Genomic DNA, 19,376 nt, shown 5'->3' with positions numbered 1-19,376 from the left:
TCTGTCTGACTACTGACTTGTTTGACTGACCTTCTCCTCAATCTGTGCTGTTGTAAAGTACACACACACACACACACACACACACACACACACACACACACACACACACTCTTCCATAAATCATCACTCTACTACTATCAGTGACTGAGCTCAGTTTGTCCTCTGGCAGTTGTGTGTGTGTGTGTGTGTGTGATGTGTATTTGCTGACTAATGAAGTGTTCTGGTGTCTGCACACTGAAGGTTTCTGCTGTGTGTTTGTGCATTGAGAGCTCTTGCTGTGTTCAGGGTTCAGTGATTCTCCACACCGGTGTTCTGACTCTGCTGATGTGCTTTATAATCTGGTGTCCGGTTGACTTGAGCTGTTCTGAGTATCTGAGTCTCCACTGAAACCCTTCTCCATTTCTCCAAGACTGCAGTGTTGTAGATTTCTCTCCTTTCTCCTGTAACTTTCCAGGGTTTTTGTTGCTTTGCTGAATGACCTGAAATCAGGTGTGTGAAACTGGTTTAATCAAACTGTAGAGATGTTTATCGCCTACCTTTTTTGTTTGTCTGTAACATTGATCAGCTTCTGTGTTTTCTGCCTTTATACTGTACCTTCAAGTCCTTTACAAATGAATTTTAAATGGTTTAACTAAACTGTCTGTAAAGTGAGTGAATACTGATGAGTGCTGTTTGTAGTCAGACGGAGTTTACTCCACACCTCACGCGGTTCTGCTCGTGTTTGTGTAGATTATGGAGCTCAGTGCAGTTTCATCAGTTTAAGCGATTCAACACCTCTCATACCCCCGTCTGTATCTTCAGTTCTGCAAACGAGTGTCTAAAGCAACTTTTACTCCACAGTAAAGCAGAACTGAAGGGTTTAAACCTTCCTATCCTTCAATCTTGTCTTTAACCTTTGTGCCTTTTGCTTTAACTGTATTGGGAAAAGACTCTACAACTAAACCAATGAGCCCAGTCTCACTTATTATTTTTTTAAATTTTCCTTTTCAATCTTTGATCGGAGGCACTGGTATTTATCCAGTTCCTCAAGCAGAGGTATTGTACTTCTCCTGCTCTTTAAAAAAATCTGGTGCCAAGTTTCTCCATTTTGTCAATATTCAGGTTCTGCCATTAAGACTTGCTCTGTTCGTTTGTGTTCTCTATGTACAAGCAGCATGGTGTACTTTTTCTTGCCTTTGACACTGCAGTTTAAGCTCAGACTTGTTTTTGTAAGGCATTAATCTGCATCTTCAATCAGCAAATATTCTCAGACTTTGTTTGACCGTATGCTCTAGCACATCCGGTGAGTTTTGCTTCTCTGGTATTGTGCGACTGTGTACTGTAATACAGTTTGGTAAGTTTCTCTTTAGGGTTTTTTAATCGTACGCTCCGGCACATCTGGCAAGCGTTTCTGCTCTGGTTTTGTGTGACTGTATACTCTGGTACATCTGGTAAGCTTTTCTCTTCTCTGGGTTTTGTTTGATCGTACGCTCCGGCACATCTGGTCAGCGTTTGATATATGATTGAGATCACCTATTAAACGTTTTTAAAGACTCGATTGGTTTATTGTAAAATGTGAGGTAAAGACTGCAGGAAATGTTTGTACAGCTGTTTTTTTTTTTTTTTTTCACGTAAACGTCTATTGCTGGCAAATTACCATCATACTTGAGTTTTTCAGTCTCTGGCTTACTACATCAGCAGGTATTTAAGATCTTGTTCATCCGTACTTATAGTAGTTTCCAGAAATGTTTTTGATTTATCTATAATTGACTGCAGATTGGAACCCGTTGGACCTGAAGCAGTGGAGAAGCTTTGCCTGGAGATACTGGATCTGCAAGCTCAGTTCTGAGAATGAAGCTGTTTGACCTGCTGGGGTAATGCTAACTCATGAGGTAAGTGTGACATGATTGAGATGCTCTGATCACCCTAACTGTTTTTTCCTTTGCACAGGCCCATTACACCGCCTGTCCAGCTCTTCACTCCAGTGTTGGGGTACCATGGACCATCTGTGTAGCAGGAGGTGAGGGTTTCCACTGCCAATTTTCCAGATTTCGATCCAGAACCGCTTTGTCCCCTCCAAGACTGATTGGTGTTTTATTATAAGCCACTTGATTAGGCACACCTGGTGCTTACGTTAATGATGTATTTGCAGGTTCCTGTGATCCTAAATGCTGATTAACATCAACTCTCGTACTCCATGTGGCAGTGATCATCAAGCTGCAGCAGATGGAGATCACTGAAGAGTGGCGTCAGGAGCCTTAGTGAAACCAAACTTGAGGAACATCCTCCATTTAAAGACAAGGATATTAACGGTTCAGTATAATCTTTGCTCTGAATTCATGGTTATGTTGTGAATGTAAGCTGCTTTTTAATTCCTAGGGTGATTTCTGTGAGCATCCTTGGCTCGTCCAAGCTGAATGTCTGCACTACAGTAGATCTGGACCTGAACTCATCACACAACATCTCCAGGATGATTTGCACTACTTGACTAGTGAGTACATTCTTATCTTTTTATTTTATTTATTTATTTTTTTATAACATTGTCATTGGTTGTCTAGATTTATAGTCTGGGTGAGGAGCTAGAGGTGGTCAAGTACTGCTGCAAGATCATGGATCTGTGAGTGGAGTTGCGGTTTGAGCTGGAGGCAGTGGAGAAGCTTTACCTGGAGGTCGTGGATCTGCAAGAGTTCTTGGATTGAAGACTTTATCTTGATCTACTGGGCTGATGCTCATTCCTCCCAGGTAAGTTTGCAGAATGATGTTGATACTCCATTAGCTCAACGGTGTCTTCCTCTGCGCAGGCCCGGGTGTTCACACCAGCGCTGGGGTACTGTGGAACGTGTGCAGCAGAAGGCGAGAGTCTCTCCTTTCAGATCCTCACCTAGGACTGATTTGCCCCTCAGATGTAATGGGACTGAACATTGGTGACTGCATAGTTTCGGCACATCTGTAATTCACTAAAGGTAAGGTGTGTTTGTTCTCTTTTCCTGTTGCTCGTGTTAATGAGGTTTCTGCAGGTCTAAGCATGGAGCTGTTCTGCATGCACTGATGAAGATCTGGTTGCAGCAGATGGAGGTCCTGAAGAGAGGAATCCAGGAGTCTGATCAAGATGCTGCAGGTGGTTCAGGACTGCTCATCGCTGAGGACGCATGGTTTAGTAGACATTTCTCTAAATGAATATGTTGGTATAAAAGAACAAACTGCTTTTTTATATTAACTAATGTTTTCTGAGTGTTCTAGGCTTCATGCTGATGGTTTACTCGCCAGAAGATCTGCAGGATCCTTCATAATATCTGACATAAATTAATTCACAATAATGTGAGTGTGCACTACAGACAGCACTAAAACTGATGATATTTTGTCCACTAATACTGGTCTGCCATTTTGAGTGCAGGTGGGAACTCGAGCTGCAGTTGGAGAAGCAGTGAAGAAGCTTTGCTGGAGGTGCTGGATCTGCAAGCTCAGTTCTTGGGTTTGAGTCTTGCTTGATGAAGTGGACTGATGTTTGCTTATCTGAGGTAAGTTTTGTGGAATGATGTGTATACTCCATTAGCTCAACGATGTCTTCCTCTGCGCAGGCCCAGGTGTTCACACCAGCATTGGGGTACTGTGGAACGTGTGCAGCAGAAGGTGAGGGTCTCTTCTCCCAGCCTTTCAGACCCCCACCTAGAACTGGTTTGCCCCTCAGATGTAATGGGACTGAACATTGGCGACTCCATAGTTTTGGCACATCTGTAATTCACTAAAGGTAAGGTGTGTTTGTTCGTTCTCTTTTCCTGTTGCTCGTGTTAATGAGGTTTCTGCAGGTCTAAGCATGGAGATGTTCTGCATGCACTGTTGAAGATCTGGTTGCAGCAGATGGAGGTCCTGAAGAGAGGAATCCAGGAGTCTGATCAAGATTCTGCATGTGGTTTCAGCACTACTCATTGCGGAGGACACATGGTTTAGTAGACTGTTATTCTCTAAATGAATATGTTGGTATAAAAGAACAAACTGCTTTTATAATTTTGTTTTCTGTGAGTGTTCTAGGCTTCATGCTCAACAGAAGATCTGGATCTGAACCCCTGTTGCCTCTCCAGGATGCTTTATAATATCGGACCTCAGTTTATTGACAATAACGTGAGTGTGCACAGCACTACAGACAGCAGAAATACTGAAGAATATTTATATATTTATTTATTTATAATTCACTAATACTGTTATCTTTAAGTGCAGGTGAGGTCTTGGGTCTGCAAGCTAAGTTCTTGGATTTGAGTTTTGCTTGAGGTACTGGACTGATGTTTGCTTGTTGGAGGTAAGGTTCTGGAATAATACTCCAATCAGCTTGACTGTTTTCTCTGCACAGGCCCACTACAGGGCCTGTCCAGGTTTTTGTTCCAGCACTGAGGTACTGCGGACCATGCGACAAGCAGAGGGCAAGGTTCTGCCAGCCTTCCAGATCTCCACCCTGAACCGCTTGGCCCCCTCTGAGACTGACTGGAACTCTAAACATTGGCCACTGAAGGTAAGTCACAAACTTTTCCTAATGCTTGTCTTAATATCTTATGTTAAAGTTTTCTGCAGAGGCTGAGTTAAACTGCTGTCAGTCATCATCTCCAGGAGTCTCCACACTAGACCAAGTAAATTTCTCTGAGCATTTCACACACTCTGAACACTACACAGACCCATCAAATAACATTTTCATATTTTGTCTTTAGTTTTTATACAGTGTTGGGTGAGGAGCTAGAGGTGGTCAAGTACTGCTGCAAGATCATGGATCTGTGAGTGGAGTTGCAGTTTGAGCTGGAGGCAGTGGAGAAGCTTTACCTGGAGGTCGTGGATCTGCAAGAGTTCTTGGATTGAAGACTTTATCTTGATCTACTGGGCTGATGCTCATTCCTCAGGTAAGTTTGCAGAATGATGTTGATACTCCATTAGCTCAACGATGTCTTCCTCTGCGCAGGCCCGGGTGTTCACACCAGCGCTGGGGTACTGTGGAACGTGTGCAGCAGAAGGCGAGAGTCTCTCCTTTCAGATCCTCACCTAGGACTGATTTGCCCCTCAGATGTAATGGGACTGAACATTGGGGACTTCATAGTTTCGGCACATCTGTAATTCACTAAAGGTAAGGTGTATTTGTTCGTTCTCTTTTCCTGTTGCTCGTGTTAATGAGGTTTCTGCAGGTCTAAGCATGGAGCTGTTCTGCATGCACTGTTGAAGATCTGGTTGCAGCAGATGGAGGTCCTGAAGAGAGGAATCCAGGAGTCTGATCAAGGTGCTGCACGTGGTTCAGGACTGCTCATCGCGGAGGACACATGGTTTAGTAGACTTTTATTCTCTAAATGAATATGTTCGTATAAAAGAACAAAATGCTTTTTTATATTAACCAATGTTTTCTGAGTGTTCTAGGCTTCATGCTGATGGTTTACTCGCCAGAAGATCTGCAGGATCCTTCATAATATCTGACATAAATTAATTCACAATAATGTGAGTGCACTACACTACAGACAGCACTAAAACTGATGATATTTTGTCCACTAATACTGGTCTGCCATTTTGAGTGCAGGTGGGAACTCGAGCTGCAGTTGGAGAAGCAGTGAAGAAGCTTTGCTGGAGGTGCTGGATCTGCAAGCTCAGTTCTTGGGTTTGAGTCTTGCTTGATGAAGTGGACTGATGTTTGCTTATCTGAGGTAAATTTTGTGGAATGATGTTAATACTAAAATCAGCTTAACTGTGTCTTCCTCTATACAGACATGGTACATGGGCTGCTGGGGTACTGTGGACCATGTGAACTGCTGGAAGTCTGGCAGTTGAACCTTGCCTCCTGATCTCCACCCTGACCCTCTTGGCCCCTTCTGAGACTGACTAACTCTAAACATTTTCTGCTTCATCTGGCACATCTGGGTTAAATCCATTGAAGGCAAGTCATTTTCCTCATGATTCTTTACTATCTTGTTAATGTTTTCTGCAGAGCTGGAGTTACACTTGTCACTCCTGGTGTGAAAACTCCTGGAAATGAGTAAGTAAATTTCTCTGAGCATTTCACACTAACACTTTCTCTCCTTTTAGTGTGGGTGAGGAGCTTGAGGTCGTGAAGCTTTGCTGAAAGATCATTGAACTGCAAGTGGAGCTGAAGTTTGAGCAGGAAGCAGTGTAGAAGTTATGCCTGGATTTCCTGGATCTTACTGCTTGGTTCTTTTGTATATAAGACCTGCTTGATCTACTGGGCTGATGCTTGTTCATCTGAGGCAAGTTCGCATGATGTTGATCCAATGAGCTTAATGTTGTCCTACTTTGCCCAGGTGTTCACACCAGCGATTTGGGTACAGTGTAATGTGCGGCAGAAGGTGAGGGTCTCCTCCCGGCTTTACAGATTCCCACCAAGAACACTTGCCTCAGATGTAATGGGACTGAACATTGAGGATGAGTTTGGTACATCTTTTTTCCACTTAAGGTAAGGTGTGCGCACATGTTAATGATGTTTCTGCAGGTCCCTGCAATGCGGAACTCTAAGCATGGAGCTGTTCTCCATGCACCGTAGAAGATCTGGTTGCAGCAGATGGAGGTCCAGAAGAAAGGAATCCAGGAGTCTGATCAGGACTTCTATTGGCAGAGTACACATGGGTTAGTAGACATTTCTTTAAATCAATATACTGGCTTAAAAGAACAAACTACTCTTAACTATTTTTTGTGAGTGTTCCAGGCTTAATGCTGATGTTTTGCTGCCCAGCAGATCTGGATCTGAACCCCTGTTGCATGACATCTCCAGGATCCTTCATAATGTCAGACAAGTTAATACAACAGTTTGCACTGCACTACAGACAGCAGTAATTCTGATTAAATTAAATTTCTAATACGGTCATCTTTTTTTGAGTGCAGGTGAAGGCTTGAGCTGCAGTTGGAGCAGAGGTCGGTCGAATCTTTGTTTGGAGTTCCTGGATCTTCACATGGTCCTTAGATGAACAAGCATCAGCCCAGTAGATCAAGCTGGTCTACAGAGGTAAGTTTGCAGAATGTTGATTCTCCAATGAGGGCTTAACACTGTCCTCCTGCACAGGCCTAGGTGTTCACCAGCGCTGGGGTACCAGGGAACGTGTGTAGCAAAAGGTCTGTCCTCTCCAGCCTTCAAGATCCCCATTTAGAACGTAATGGGACTGAACATTGGCGACTCCATAGTTTTGGCACATCTGTAATTCACTAAAGGTAAGGTGTGTTTGTTCTCTTTTCCTGTTGCTCGTGTTAATGAGGTTTCTGCAGGTCTAAGCATGGAGCTGTTCTGCATGCACTGTTGAAGATCTGGTTGCAGCAGATGGAGGTCCTGAAGAGAGGAATCCAGGAGTCTGATCAAGATTCTGCATGTGGTTCAGGACTGCTCATCGCGGAGGACACAATGTTTAAATCCAGTGAGGTTGGTCAAACTTTTAATGCTTGTCCTAATCTTTTTTTTTTTTTTTTTTTTTTTTTGGTGCAGAGCTGTAGTTAAACATCTCTAGGAGTTTTCACCATCGACCAGGTAAATTTCTCTCAGCATTTCACACACTCTAAACACTAAACAGACCCATCAATTAACATTTAAAAAAAAATATATATATATATTTTAATAGTGAGGAGGTTTAAGTTGTGAAGCTTGGCTGGAAGAACATTGCACTGCGAGTGGAGCTGCAGTTTAAGCAGGGAGTGTAAAGGTTTTCCTGGAGGTCCTGGATCTACTGGGCTGACGCTTGTTCATTTAAGGTAAGTTTGCAGAATGTTGTGTCAATAGCCGCGTTTCCACTATCGTGCCTAAAGCGAGCGAGCCAAGGCCAGTGGCGTTTCCACTGTCACTTCCGGGGCCTAATCGGGCCAAAGCGGGGCTTTCTCAGGGCCAACGGCCAGCCTTTTTCGGCCCGCCGAATACCTTGGGCCAAGGAGGGCCAGCCGGGGCTTCGGGGCGGAGTGAAAGGAGAGGCGGGCACAGTTTTCCGATCGCACTCGAGTACATGCGCCAAACAAATAAATAAATAAGGGAAAGAAAACATCTGGAACAAATTATAGGCTGGGGTCTTTTTTGCATATGATCGCCCTTAAGTTTCTCTTTTAAATGTAGGCTGTTGCATAAAATGATCTTTCTTTGCTGCATCTTTGTTTCAATAACGCATAATAATCTTTACACCATATTAAAGACACAGCAGACAGTAAAGGTTTTCAAGAGGTTTTGTCAAGTTTAATACTGTAAGTGTGTTTTTGCGCGTTTAGATGCCTGTGTATGTGTGTGAGACCGAAAAAAAAAAAAAGAGCGCTCCATTCATAGCTCTGTTGATGCCGCGAGCGGCTTTTTTCTTATTTTTATTGTTTTAATTTATTTTCGAGATAATACACTATATGAATACAACAGTTGGACATTAAACTTTACAAATTTCATGTCCACTTTTGTAGGCTCAAAACAATAGTGTCATATCTAGATAAAATAGCCCTATATTGAAATAATTTAAAGAATTACAAATATTAGATAGGCCTATAATAAAATAACATTAAATAAATAAACCAATATAAAACTAACAAAAGCTATAGCTATAAAAATTAGGTACTATATCAAACTGTTTCAAATTTATATTAAACTTTCATTTTTCAAAAGCCTCTTTGAAAAAAAGATTTTAGATATTTTCTAAAAAAATAAAAATAAATAAACACCGGAAAATGTTTTAAATATTATTTATAAAGTATTTGGATACGATGAAATTAATCAAATCATGAAAATAGAGCATTTTCGGGGTGAGTGAAAGCAGAAATAGGCGACCTTTTTTTTCCTGTCTGCAGCCGCGCAGCACTTTTTGGACGGGAAAAACTGCAAGTTCAAAATGTGTTCTGTGTCCTCAAACAAGTGTGTGTGTTTTTATATGACGTGGTAAAATTAAAAAAGGAAATTTTAAATACATAAAGAGCTTTATTAGTGCATTGCTGCTGAGCGCAACGAAATAGGCTATATTTTATTACGTGCTGCTCTTATGTGCTGAAACACTGAACACTTTCCTTTACTTAAGATATAATAAGCAACATCTTTAAATAAAGGGAATCACCTATGAAGAGTAATAAAGCCTATAGGGGGAAAAAATCATGTTTCAGTTCTCTCCGGAGCATTTGGGATGAATGTTGGACAGATTCTGTCTAGAAGATGTTATAAAATACATTTTATATCGAGTTATTAACGGAGAAATTTATATATGTGGTGTTATATTATGGATGTGTGCACTCCCTGTGCTCCGGGTCCCTTCGTTGGTGGCAAGACCACTGGATTTCGATGCCAGTGGGTCGGCGAGTAAATGAATATGATGAATGAAAACACACAGGCATGTGCGTATAGACATGCGTTGTACTGCTGTACAGTAACGTGTAATTTGTTTGTTTTGGTTGTCCTAATTTTAATAGTTTCGTGATGATGTGATGGTGTGCTTTATCTGCATGATTCTCGCTGAAGTGGGCGGTTTGAATGACGTTTGATTCGGGGGATGTTTTGGGGGCGGGGTTTGCGTGACGCGCTGCCAGCTACAAGCCCCACAGTGGAAACGCGACATGATTTCGGCCTCACTGCTCAACCTCCCGGGCGATTGGCCTGGCCCGATATAAGCCCTGGCTCGCACTGGCCTGATAGTGGAAATGCGGCTAATGAGCTCAATGATGTCTTCTGCACAGGCCCAGGTGTTCACACCAGCGCTAGGGTACTGTGGAACATGTGCAGCAAAGGAGAGGGCCTTCACCCAGCCTTCCAGATCTCCCCCTACTGGTTTTCCCCTCTGGTGTAATGGGACGCTTCATAATATCTGACCTAAGTTAATACATGACGTAAGTGCGCACACTACAGACAGCAGTAATACTGATGAATGTATAAGTGAATAAACTGTTTTACCTTTTTCGAGTGCTGGGAAGGCTTTTAGCTGAATGTTGGGAAGGAGTCAGTCGAAGATTTGCCTGGAGGTCCTGAATCTGCATGCACGTCTTGGATTTGAGTTTTGCTTTTTAACGACGCATACGTTTATCTATTAGTTTGGTTTAATACTCCGATTAGCTCAACTTTGTTTCTCTGCACAGGCTCCGTAAATGACCAGTTCAAATATTACTCCAGTGCTGGTGGACCATGTGTAAAGCAGAAGGTAAGGTTCTCCTTACTGACTGCTTTTTAGATGTCCACCCAGAAGTGCTTTGCCTCCTGGGCTAATTTATTATCCATTGCAGGTCTGTTTCCCCAGTGCTCATGTTGATGCATCTCTGCAGGCTCCAGTGATCCTGAATGCTGGTGAACATTAGCTGTTGTACTCTGGAGTGGTGAACATCGGGCTGCTGCAGAAGGACATTCTGAAGAGTGGTGTTGGGAACCTGATGGAAACCAGTCTTCTACGTACTGACAAGAATATTATGGGTTCAGTAGAATCTTTGCTCTGAATGAAGGGTTATCCTGCGGTGAACATGCATGGCTTTTAATTACTGCTGTGTTTTTGTTTTTGTCTGCCTCCTAGACTTGTCCGTGCTGTCTGTCTGCACCCTAGCTGAGCTGGACCAGAACTCCTGTCAGACAACTTTGTGCTCCAAGTAAATTTCTCTGAGCGTTTCACAAGCTAAGCTTTTACATGCTCTGAGCTAATATGATTGCCATGTGGTTTTTATATAAGTGTGGGAGCTAGAGGTGGTGAAGATTTGCTGTAAGGTCATGGATCAGAGGTGATCTGTGCTTGATCTGTGGGGCAGATGCTTGCTCTTAGATATGTTTGTAGCATGATACTGACACTAACCAACCCAACTCTCTTCCTCTGTACAGGCTTGGGCTACAGGTTGTGACCTGTCCAGGTGTTACTCCAGCACTGGGCTACTGTGGTTTATACGTGTCGCAGAAGATGAGGTTCTCTTGTTCCAGATCTCCACCCAGAGCTGCAATGCCTCTCTGAGATGGCATGAGACTGATCATTGGTAAATCCATAGTCTGGTTCATCTGAATTAAATCCTACAAAGGTAAGGTGTGTAATCTTTTTCCTGGTGCTCAAGTTAATGAAGTTTCTCTTTGTAAGTGTCTGATCTCCTGAATGCTGATGAGCATTGGAGCCATCATCCTCCTGCATGCAGTGGTGAGCAACATAAGGCTGGAGTGTCTGAAGATCAGAATTCAGTAACCTGCTCATGACTGTTGGTATTCTGGATCGTTTTAAGACGTTTCTGTACATGCTGAAAAGACAAGGTTAGTCTGGTCTAATTTAATTGTGATTTGATTAATTACTGTTAACAACCTCACCCTTTCTGTAGATGTCCTAGGCATTTCAGTGTTGGGCATCTGCATCCCAGCAGAGCTTAAGATGAACTTCTGTTTGACAACGTCTCCAGGACTCTTTAACATTTAGTTTAAATGGCATTGCTTAAAGTCCAAATACAGGAGATCAAAAACATCGTGCAGCGTCATAAGCATCAAGCAAGCCGGTGGTGACAGTGCTGAGGAACCTAACCTTCAATTGATTAAAATGGAGAAATAAACTAAACTTTGAGAAACCAGGCTCAGTTGGACATGACCCCTTCTTTGAGCAAACTGAGAGACTTATCGCCTACAATTGACTTTGAAATCTTGGGACTAAGCGAAGTAAGCATAGTGGATGTAAAGGCTACAATACACCAAGAGCTTTCTGAAATCCCTGCGACCTAAGCTGTTCAGGGCTTGATAGCTGATTTTAAAATGTATATTATATTGAATGGGGAGCTAATGCAGTGATGACAGAACTGGAATATTATGATATTTCTTTGCTCTAGAAAGGACTCTAGCAGCTGTATTGACTCTCCTGTCCCTCACCCCCCTTAAGTCTACAAGGCTGCTTGGTAACTATGCTATCATTAATATGGTGCAAACTGTTGTAACATCAGAGTTTGTCAACATCAATCAGGGGAAAATTCTTTAAGAAACATATATTTTATTTTTACAATTGTTTCTCTGTAAAAAGTACCGCAGTTGAGCAGATGCAATCTTTTGCTAAGTAACTGTACCCAACAGAGCTTAAACCAACCGTCTGTTGGACAATATTTCCTGGATGCTGCACCATGTAAGTCATGTCACTAAAAGCACTGTGCCCTCCATACTACAGAAGCTCTGCTAGTAGGGTTTATGTCTGCAAGCTCAGTTCTTGTATGAGACACTGATTTAATTCATCTTCATTTCTTTTACAAGGTCCATTGTCAAATCAGCTTAGCATTGATGGTAATAAATTAACTATGTTGGTCTAGTTTTCACAGTAGAAATTCTGTTTAGTTTAAAGCTCACAGCTAAAAGTCCAAGCACAGAAGAGTAAATTTACTGTTGCGCAGCTACACAAACAAGATTAAGAGCTAAATCTATTTTTTGTATGTCTTCCCTTTTGGCTCTTAAAACCGAGTGTAAAGGAGAAGTGTTTAAAAAATTAACGGCTAAGAATCGGGACAACACCTGCAGATGTGCTATTGTCACAAACTCTTGCTTCATGTTAGATCAGATGATGGGGACTGTAGTTATTCCAGGTGGGTTATTATTTTGTGGGATTTATCATCATGAAACCACTGAAGGTATATATCATGTTATCACCCTATGATGTGGCAATAAGACCCTAACTGAACTGTGCATTAAACAGTGGCCATGTTCATCTGTGTAAACACCAAAAACAACATGAAAGTTATAGCAGACACTGCAAACAGCTCATTCCCAGACACTAGGCTTTTTCTGACAGGGTAATGGCGTGTCAATGTTTTGGGACTGCTGTATAGGAGTTATTCAGGATCACAAACTTAGTGGTTTTATTTTATTTATTTTTTTTAAGCATCACTGTAAAACATAAACATGGTTTAATACATTAAAAAAAAATTAGTCGTGACAAAAAAAACAAAAAACAAATTTGTGCTCCTGACCGGGTGTAGTGATCCTGCTGTTGTGACTGATGTATCCTAAATGGTGATCAGAAAAGTCATCAGTCTCCTGCACAACTTAACATTATCTATTATTATTAGTCGGTCTAGTGTATGGTTATGTCGATGAGTAGTCCCTCAGACATGGTTTAAGAAGGCCAGACTTAAAGCTTCTTTGTCATTACCTATATGAATAATAAAATCCCCCAAAGTTATATCTTTTTATCTGTGACCAGAGCTATTTTGGTTACAAGAATCAGCAAAATGTTTTGTAAAGTCAGTGTGGTGTCCTGGAGGCCTATATACAGCTGCCAATATAAATTTAGGTTGAAACGTATTGTTTAAATTGCACACAAAAATATACAACACTAGTGCTTCAAATGAATTCTAATTTAAGTCTGATCGCAGAGTGACACTAAAATATTACTATATACTATGCGTTCACCTTGCCTTTAAGAAGAGACTTGTTTGTAACAGTAGCCTTCAGGTGAAGACTTCTTTAGGGTCCATCTATAATTCATTTGCAGTAATAGTGTTGTATTTATCAGTGATTTGTTATCTGAAATAGTACTGCCCACAGATAACATTTTAATTGTTGATTTTAATTTTCATAAAGATAAAGGTGCTTTTAAATCTGGCCTTAATTATACTAGCCTCAGTTGGAATGAAACGGCATGTCTCAGTCTACTCATCGACATAATCATTTCCTAGACCTAATGTTAACACATGGTATGGATGTTGATAATGTTGAAGTTGTGCAGCTGAGTGATGACATTTCAGATCACCATTTAATGTATTGTTTATTGTGCATTGATAGGTTTACAAATCATCTTCTGTTCTTAACATTTTGACCATCCCTACTTTTATGATACGTTCCTAAAGCTTTTAAACTAGCTGACATTTAACTCCCCAAAAAAACCACAACTTAATGCCAAAGAACTAGTAAATTATAGACCCATTTCAAACTTGCCTTTTCTATCAAAGACACGAGGAAAAAGTCGTATCTGCTCAACTATGTTCCTTCCTACAAAGAAATTATACATATGAGAAACTTCAGTTTATATTGAGCATTTCATAGCACAGAAACCGCACTGCTAAGAGTTACAAATAACCTCCTGTTGTCCGATCATGATTTAAGTTTAATTAAGGCTCAGTTTTTGGTCCCTTACTCTTCACACTATATATGCTGCCGCTAGATGATATCATTAAAAAAAACATGGAGTTACCTTCCACTGTTATGCTGATACATAACTTTATATCTCCTCTCAGCCAGATAACTTGTATGAATTTACGAAATTAACATTGTATAGCTGATATTAAACACTGGATGACTAATACCTCATTACTAAATTCAGATAAAAAAATCAATGTCAAAAGCCAGCAAAAGAGAAACTTTGAACAGAATGTGAGCTGGAGGTGCTGCTTTCGGAGGTAGACCGGAGAAAAACAGTGTTTGCAAGTTTGTTCTATGGAATTAATAACAAAAGAAAAAAAGTGGGAGAGTTTAGCTGACGCGGCTAACACAGTTAAATCTGAACATCGCACTGAGTGGATTTAAAAAAGAAAAAGTGAGATTTATAGGTGCAAAACGTTGCAGTACCCTTAACTGTCTGGGTGGCGCAGCTCGTTAAACGCATGTCAACATGTTTGGACACGTTCAAGCATGAACTTGGTTCGAATCCAGCGTCTGATGAAGTTGTTCTTCTTTTTTTCCCCTGCTACATATCAGATTTTGCCTACTGTTTATCACGAGGAAGACAAGTAGGAATCATTTATTAGTCTCTGCATCATGTTTTATTTGCACATTTATTGAATGGAAATGTTTCTGATTCATGCATGCAAATTCATCTTCAGATAGTGTCTTTATAGCAATGTGCGTGCAGTAGATCGCTCCGATTAATTACATTGGGGAAACTGGCGACTGCTGCAAATTGCGCTTTAATGTTTGGCTGCTCAACTGTATGGTATGGAAACCTTATATACCTGCTAGATGAACCTGTCTCATACAGCTGCCATTGCACGGCTCAGACACTTTGTAGAGAGCAATTTAACACAACTGCCTCTAGGAGTCGCCAATGGAAATAAAACAGACACGCACAAAATATGTGCGTACGCCAGCAATGAAGTTGGCGTGGAGTTGTGCACATTCCCATGTTCAGTTCATCGTTATTAGTTCCAAATGTGAGCGATTCTGAGCGTGAAACCTGGCGTACGCTAAGTTTTTGTGAGTACGCAGCGTTGATACATGAGGCCCCTGGTGTATTATAGCCCCTCCATGTCCACTACGATCAATTAATTCTGGACTATTGATTATTCCCAGAATATCAAAATCAGCTGTATGTGATGGATCTTTCTCATATCTGGCACCTAAACTGTGAAACAGCCTTCCTAGCACAGTTCGGGAAGCAGACACACTGTTAGTTTAAAACCAGATTAAAGACGCATGTCTCTGCATTAGCATACACCTAAAACATTAATGCTGAAGAAATCCAAATCCTCTAAAGGATTGTTAGCCGCATTATTTAGGGCAACCGGAGTTGGGAACACTTCCATAAAGACATCATAGTTTAAATGGCATCTGCGCTCATGTTAGTCTTTATTTTTTGTTTTTTATTTTTTAATTATTCCTGAGGCCCTGGATCAGGATGTTTCCTGAGCAGCTGCTGTGGTGGTTATGGAGGAGTGCAGAGCCGGTGACCTCTCCCACATGCAGCTTCATGACGGACGTCCAGGAGAAATGGTCGTGCCCAACTGAGCCCAGTTTCTCTCCAGATTTTTTTTTTTCCTTTTGCCAATTGTTGGAGTTTTTTTTTTTTTTCTATTTCTTTTTTTTTTTCTCCTCTCGCCACTGTCGCCACTGGCTTGCACGATTTGGGTGTTGTGGAGTTGTGAAACTATGTGTTTGCTCTTCAGTGTTTGGAGTTTCAGCTGTGAAGATTAAACCACTCTTGACACGCCTTCCAATTTACTTTAATCTTCTATGTGAAGCTGCTTTGACACAATCTACATTGTAAATGCGCTATAGAAATTAAGATGCTTGTGTTAATGATGTTTTTTCTGTAGGTGCCGGTAATCCGGTGTGTTGGAGCTGTTGTTCTGCATGCGGCGGTAAACATCTGGTGGTGGCAGACACTGTTTTGTAAGTAATGATCCTAGCCTTCAATCATCTTCCACATGCAACTGCGCTTCAGTTCTAGGTAGAGCTGACTCTGATCATCTGTATATGGTAAGCACATCTGAAAAGCGTTTCTCTTCTCTGGGTTTTGTTTGACCGTACGCTACAGCACATCTGGTCAGCGTTTCTCTTCTCTGGGTTTTGTTTGACCGTACGCTACAGCACATCTGGTAAGCGTTTCTCTTCTCAGGTTTTTGTTTGACTGTACGCTCCGGCACATCTGGTAAGCGTTTCTCTTCTCAGGTTTTTGTTTGACCGTACGCTCCGGCACATCTGGTCAGCGTTTCTCTTCTCAGGTTTTTGTTTGACCGTACGCTACGGCACATCTGGTCAGCGTTTCTCTTCTCTGGGTTTTGTTTGACCGTACGCTACAGCACATCTGGTAAGCGTTTTTGTTTGACCGTACGCTACAGCACATCTGGTCAGCGTTTCTCTTCTCTGGGTTTTGTTTGACCGTACGCTTCGGCACATCTGGTAAGCGTTTTTGTTTGACCGTACGCTCCGGCACATCTGGTCAGCGTTTCTCTTCTCTGGGTTTTGTTTGACCGTACGCTCCGGCACATCTGGTCAGCGTTTCTCTTCTCAGGTTTTTGTTTGACCGTACGCTCCGGCACATCTGGTCAGCGTTTTTGTTTGACCGTACGCTACAACACATCTGGTCAGCGTTTCTCTTCTCTGGGCTTACTTACTACATCAGCAGGTATTTAAGATCTTGTTCATCCGTACTTATAGTAGTTTCCAGAAATGTTTTTGATTTATCTATAATTGACTGCAGATTGGAACCCGTTGGACCTGAAGCAGTGGAGAAGCTTTGCCTGGAGATACTGGATCTGCAAGCTCAGTTCTGAGAATGAAGCTGTTTGACCTGCTGGGGTAATGCTAACTCATGAGGTAAGTGTGACATGATTGAGATGCTCTGATCACCCTAACTGTTTTTTCCTTTGCACAGGCCCATTACACCGCCTGTCCAGCTCTTCACTCCAGTGTTGGGGTACCATGGACCATCTGTGTAGCAGGAGGTGAGGGTTTCCACTGCCAATTTTCCAGATTTCGATCCAGAACCGCTTTGTCCCCTCCAAGACTGATTGGTGTTTTATTATAAGACACTTGATTAGGCACACCTGGTGCTTACGTTAATGATGTATTTGCAGGTTCCTGTGATCCTAAATGCTGATTAACATCAACTCTCGTACTCCATGTGGCAGTGATCATCAAGCTGCAGCAGATGGAGATCCCTGAAGAGTGGCGTCTGGAGCCTTAGTGAAACCAAACTTGAGGAACATCCTCCATTTAAAGACAAGGATATTAACGGTTCAGTATAATCTTTGCTCTGAATTCATGGTTATGTTGTGAATGTAAGCTGCTTTTTAATTCCTAGGGTGATTACTGTGAGCATCCTTGGCTCGTCCAAGCTGAATGTCTGCACTACAGTAGATCTGGACCTGAACTCATCACACAACATCTCCAGGATGATTTGCACTACTTGACTAGTGAGTACATTCTTATCTTTTTATTTTATTTTATTTTTTTTTATAACATTGTCATTGGTTGTCTAGATTTATAGTCTGGGTGAGGAGCTAGAGGTGGTCAAGTACTGCTGCAAGATCATGGATCTGTGAGTGGAGTTGCAGTTTGAGCTGGAGGCAGTGGAGAAGCTTTACCTGGAGGTCGTGGATCTGCAAGAGTTCTTGGATTGAAGACTATCTTGATCTACTGGGCTGATGCTCACTCCTCTCAGGTAAGTTTGCAGAATGATGTTGATACTCCATTAGCTCAACGGTGTCTTCCTCTGCGCAGGCCCGGGTGTTCACACCAGCACTGGGGTACTGTGGAACGTGTGCAGCAGAAGGCGAGAGTCTCTCCTTTCAGATCCTCACCTAGGACTGATTTGCCCCTCAGATGTAATGGGACTGAACATTGGGGACTTCATAGTTTCGGCACATCTGTAATTCACTAAAGGTAAGGTGTGTTTGTTCGTTCTCTTTTCCTGTTGCTCGTGTTAATGAGGTTTCTGCAGGTCTAAGCATGGAGCTGTTCTGCATGCACTGTTGAAGATCTGGTTGCAGCAGATGGAGGTCCTGAAGAGAGGAATCCAGGAGTCTGATCAAGATTCTGCATGTGGTTTCAGCACTACTCATTGCGGAGGACACATGGTTTAGTAGACTGTTATTCTCTAAATGAATATGTTGGTATAAAAGAACAAACTGCTTTTATAATTTTGTTTTCTGTGAGTGTTCTAGGCTTAGTGCTCAACAGAAGATCTGGATCTGAACCCCTGTTGCCTCTCCAGGATGCTTTATAATATCGGACCTCAGTTTATTGACAATAACGTGAGTGTGCACAGCACTACAGACAGCAGAAATACTGAAGAATATTTATTTATTTATAATTAATTCACTAATACTGTTATCTTTAAGTGCAGGTGAGGTCTTGGGTCTGCAAGCTAAGTTCTTGGATTTGAGTTTTGCTTGAGGTACTGGACTGATGTTTGCTTGTTGGAGGTAAGGTTCTGGAATAATACTCCAATCAGCTTGACTGTTTTCTCTGCACAGGCCCACTACAGGGCCTGTCCAGGTTTTTGTTCCAGCACTGAGGTACTGCTGACCATGCGACAAGCAGAGGGCAAGGTTCTGCCAGCCTTCCAGATCTCCACCCTGAACCGCTTGGCCCCCTCTGAGACTGACTGGGACTCTAATCACTGGCCACTGAAGGTAAGTCACAAACTTTTCCTAATGCTTGTCTTAATATCTTATGTTAAAGTTTTCTGCAGAGGCGGAGTTAAACTGCTGTCAGTCATCATCTCCAGGAGTCTCCACACTAGACCAAGTAAATTTCTCTGAGCATTTCACACACTCTGAACACTACACAGACCCATCAAATAACATTTTTATATTTTGTCTTTAGTTTTTATACAGTGTTGGGTGAGGAGCTAGAGGTGGTCAAGTACTGCTGCAAGATCATGGATCTGTGAGTGGAGTTGCAGTTTGAGCTGGAGGCAGTGGAGAAGCTTTACCTGGAGGTCGTGGATCTGCAAGAGTTCTTGGATTGAAGACTTTATCTTGATCTACTGGGCTGATGCTCATTCCTCCCAGGTAAGTTTGCAGAATGATGTTGATACTCCATTAGCTCAACGGTGTCTTCCTCTGCGCAGGCCCGGGTGTTCACACCAGCGCTGGGGTACTGTGAAACGTGTGCAGCAGAAGGCGAGAGTCTCTCCTTTCAGATCCTCACCTAGGACTGATTTGCCCCTCAGATGTAATGGGACTGAACATTGGGGACTTCATAGTTTTGGCACATCTGTAATTCACTAAAGGTAAGGTGTGTTTGTTCGTTCTCTTTTCCTGTTGCTCGTGTTAATGAG

At 42.0% G+C, this 19,376-nt stretch overlaps 6 long non-coding RNA genes across 8 annotated transcripts; all 6 read left to right on the top strand.

Annotated features, from left to right (window-relative positions):
• The first annotated feature begins 1,590 nt into the window (after positions 1 to 1,590).
• LOC147844578 (uncharacterized) lies at positions 1,591 to 3,692 on the top strand. 2 transcript variants are annotated; one of them, XR_015482298.1, is made up of 6 exons: positions 1,591 to 1,853; positions 1,930 to 1,999; positions 2,132 to 2,470; positions 2,538 to 2,721; positions 2,781 to 2,942; positions 2,997 to 3,133. It is a non-coding gene; the product is annotated as an uncharacterized LOC147844578 (long non-coding RNA). The 2 variants fall into 2 exon arrangements; XR_015482299.1 differs by lacking the exons at positions 1,591 to 1,853; positions 1,930 to 1,999; positions 2,132 to 2,470; positions 2,538 to 2,721 and adding exons at positions 3,220 to 3,297; positions 3,374 to 3,497; positions 3,558 to 3,692 and having other exon boundaries at positions 2,803 to 2,942; positions 3,046 to 3,131.
• A 93-nt stretch (positions 3,693 to 3,785) lies between these two features.
• Positions 3,786 to 4,598, top strand: LOC147844577 (uncharacterized). The gene is made up of 3 exons (XR_015482300.1): positions 3,786 to 4,098; positions 4,195 to 4,245; positions 4,325 to 4,598. It is a non-coding gene; the product is annotated as an uncharacterized LOC147844577 (long non-coding RNA).
• Positions 4,599 to 5,139: 541 nt separating this feature from the next.
• On the top strand, positions 5,140 to 5,659 carry LOC147844576 (uncharacterized). The gene is made up of 3 exons (XR_015482302.1): positions 5,140 to 5,276; positions 5,368 to 5,445; positions 5,525 to 5,659. It is a non-coding gene; the product is annotated as an uncharacterized LOC147844576 (long non-coding RNA).
• Positions 5,660 to 6,444: 785 nt separating this feature from the next.
• LOC141381539 (uncharacterized) lies at positions 6,445 to 14,143 on the top strand. 2 transcript variants are annotated; one of them, XR_015482296.1, is made up of 14 exons: positions 6,445 to 6,582; positions 6,692 to 6,749; positions 6,838 to 6,958; positions 7,016 to 7,161; positions 7,430 to 7,471; positions 7,563 to 7,692; positions 9,628 to 9,777; positions 9,852 to 9,924; positions 10,024 to 10,085; positions 10,207 to 10,351; positions 10,449 to 10,521; positions 10,748 to 10,896; positions 10,995 to 11,161; positions 11,227 to 14,143. It is a non-coding gene; the product is annotated as an uncharacterized LOC141381539 (long non-coding RNA). The 2 variants fall into 2 exon arrangements; XR_015482297.2 differs by lacking the exons at positions 6,445 to 6,582; positions 6,692 to 6,749; positions 6,838 to 6,958; positions 7,016 to 7,161 and having other exon boundaries at positions 7,339 to 7,471; positions 9,852 to 9,909.
• Positions 14,144 to 16,756: 2,613 nt separating this feature from the next.
• Positions 16,757 to 17,299, top strand: LOC147844575 (uncharacterized). The gene is made up of 3 exons (XR_015482301.1): positions 16,757 to 16,888; positions 16,965 to 17,034; positions 17,167 to 17,299. It is a non-coding gene; the product is annotated as an uncharacterized LOC147844575 (long non-coding RNA).
• A 513-nt stretch (positions 17,300 to 17,812) lies between these two features.
• LOC141381540 (uncharacterized) lies at positions 17,813 to 18,726 on the top strand. The gene is made up of 4 exons (XR_015482304.1): positions 17,813 to 17,974; positions 18,033 to 18,345; positions 18,438 to 18,488; positions 18,568 to 18,726. It is a non-coding gene; the product is annotated as an uncharacterized LOC141381540 (long non-coding RNA).
• The last annotated feature ends 650 nt before the right edge of the window (positions 18,727 to 19,376 follow it).

Source organism: Danio rerio, chromosome 4 (assembly GCF_052040795.2).
Source record: "Danio rerio strain M-AB ecotype USA chromosome 4, GRCz13ab, whole genome shotgun sequence".
NCBI classification, from domain to species: Eukaryota; Metazoa; Chordata; class Actinopteri; order Cypriniformes; family Danionidae; genus Danio; species Danio rerio.
This window is presented reverse-complemented; position numbering and strand designations above follow the sequence as displayed.